At 36.8% G+C, this 2040-nt stretch overlaps 1 long non-coding RNA gene across 1 annotated transcript; it reads left to right on the plus strand.

Moving 5' to 3' along the window:
* The first annotated feature begins 447 nt into the window (after positions 1–447).
* Positions 448–1678, plus strand: LOC136301420 (uncharacterized). Its single transcript, XR_010723868.1, has 3 exons — positions 448–530; positions 716–962; positions 1178–1678. It is a non-coding gene; the product is annotated as an uncharacterized lncRNA (long non-coding RNA).
* The last annotated feature ends 362 nt before the right edge of the window (positions 1679–2040 follow it).

A 2040-nucleotide genomic window follows, 5' to 3' on the forward strand; every position in this document is an offset into this window, starting at 1 on the left:
TTATTTATTCCAAGATATTTTTCTAAATAATAAAAATAATGTTAAATCAAATAAGATTTTTTAAATTGCTACTGTAAATGTCTTCAAATCCTGGGGTATAGTTTAAAAATATTTTGCTTCCCTCTTTAAAAAAAGAAAAAGCTAAGTACCTTAAAAATCCTCTGAAGTGGGATGTGCATTGGTGGCAGTAGAAGCACTGCCTGCAGATATTTTTTGCCTCTAGTTTATCACTCAGCTCTCAGGGCAATTCCCCTGCCACTTTGCAGGATGGAGGAACTGTATCAGTCTGTATCAGATAAAGTCAGCCAGCTGTACACCCTTTGTGCTCTGAGTAACCTGCCTGCCTGCCAAGGATTAGGAAGGGCACACACATGATCTCCTGCTGGCAGAGGTGAAGAGATGATAACCTGTGACTGAAAGGAAGCAACAAATTGTGTTGGGGCAGAGGGGAGGGAAAGCAACAGCAATGTGAACATCAGGCATGACTGCAAAGCCAGGCCTTTGCCACAGGCTCCTAAACCTAAAGCTGGGTAATCAAAAACTAATGTGCAGTAATTGGTTTTGGGGAGAATTTTCTGAGCCGGGTGCACTTTAAATCAGACTGTGTATAAGGATGGAAAATATTGTTCAGCATCAGTTGTTTCAATCTAGCCAATATAAAATACAGCCTAAGCTGTACATGGTCCAAGGTACTCAACTAGGCTTTTTTTTACAGTCAATTACAAGAAAGGAACACCTTGAAAAGTGCAATTCATCCTTTGCTGTGAAAGATTTCTACCATATGTGATTCAGCGTTTGGAGTTACCTTTTTCTCTCTCCAGAGACCTCAAAGTCAGCACAGAATTCTCAATATTTGAAAAACTTGTTTGATTAAAGGAATCCCACTCAAAGTTATCATGAGCAGCTGTTATTCCAGTTTTGAAAAAAATATTTACAGGGTAAATTAATCTTGGATGAAAATGGTAAGTTATTTTGCATATTGCTGCATATCTGAAAGTCAAGTGTACATTTTAAGGGAAAAAAATCTGCAAAACATTCTTTGGATAGTCTCTTTAGGAACTCTTACAAACACAGCTAAAACCATGAGTGCTAAAATTAGTATTTTTTTAAACACATAGGCTGGATTTTTGATAAGTTTTCAACCTGAGGATATACTTCTTTCTCTCTTTTCCTCTAGCACTAATGTCCATGCCAATGAGACTTTGATCGCTCAGCTAAGGATTTTGGCTTACTCAACCCAGCTCTACTATATTGTACAATAATTTAGATCTTGGCAACGACAGCGTAAAGTACTCATAATAAAGTGAAGATCTGATCAAGAATTCACTGTCAGAAATGAGAGGAGTTTTGGGCAATAACACAAGCCCTCTGTAAGCAGATAGTGTCTGACTGATTCCATTTTACACTTATTTTTTACAAAATAACTGATTCTCCAAGACACTGGAAACCAAGAAGAGTCAATCTTTCTATAGAATGTTTTAGCATTGTCAGCTGCACAACTTCTTGGACTAACTAATGTCTACAGATGACTCTTTTACAGATTTACTTGAAGTTTCAGAACAATCTGATTAAATACTGGGTATTGAGCTAAAATTTAATATATTGCTTCAGATGGCTACTGCATCTTCCTATATCATCTACACTTTTGAATGATGACTGCATACCCTCTTGATGAAAAAACTTCATGCTCTGATCATATGATGAATTTTTGTAATCTCTAAAATTCAACACATCAATTAATCATCTAAATAGCTCTTTTGTATCAACACCCAGGGGTGCTTTCCCAAAGTATGGTTAACATTTTTTATAGGTGAGACTAAGCCAGAAGCAATGGAAACTTCTGGGGAAGAAAAAAAAAAGAAAAAAAAAAAAAGACTAGAGGGATTCTACCAGGATGCAGAAAGAAGCCATGGAAAAGGTAGTGTCTGTGTCTAATAGAACAACATCATTACATCAAATGGTGGCAAATGGTGGCAACTTGATGGCAAAGCAAAAGAGAAAGTTGGAGTCTTGACTGGTGACATCTTAGATGCAGTCACA

This window comes from Chamaea fasciata, unplaced genomic scaffold (genome assembly GCF_029207755.1).
Source record: "Chamaea fasciata isolate MVZ Bird 193981 ecotype frontalis unplaced genomic scaffold, bChaFas1.0.hap1 SCAF_1, whole genome shotgun sequence".
NCBI classification, from domain to species: Eukaryota; Metazoa; Chordata; class Aves; order Passeriformes; family Sylviidae; genus Chamaea; species Chamaea fasciata.